This window comes from Penaeus monodon, chromosome 20 (genome assembly GCF_015228065.2).
Source record: "Penaeus monodon isolate SGIC_2016 chromosome 20, NSTDA_Pmon_1, whole genome shotgun sequence".
Taxonomy (NCBI): domain Eukaryota; kingdom Metazoa; phylum Arthropoda; class Malacostraca; order Decapoda; family Penaeidae; genus Penaeus; species Penaeus monodon.
In genome coordinates, this window is record NC_051405.1 from 42,407,355 (window position 1) to 42,407,582 (window position 228).

General features: G+C 48.7%; 1 protein-coding gene across 1 annotated transcript in view; it reads left to right on the forward strand.

The window, feature by feature from the left end:
• The window catches only part of LOC119585842 (carbonic anhydrase-related protein 10-like), a gene marked incomplete in the record, with an annotated part of 83,932 nt that overhangs the window by 50,213 nt on the left and 33,491 nt on the right, over positions 1–228 (forward strand).

Below are 228 nucleotides of genomic sequence, written 5' to 3' on the forward strand. Positions count from 1 at the left end.
GCAACCGATGCACACTTAATGGATCGCTTATTCCTTTGCTGATTCGCCCCCCCCCCCCCCGTCGACCTTGCACGCCGAGACGATAGGACTGAGTCGCTGATCATTCCCAAACATTTTCTCTTCCCTAATTCGAGGAGAATCAGCAGCAGATGAATTCAATCCTCTGGTAAAATGAAACTGGATCCTGGCGATTTCTTTTCCGTGAGGTTTCTGTGTTTCCTTTGTAGT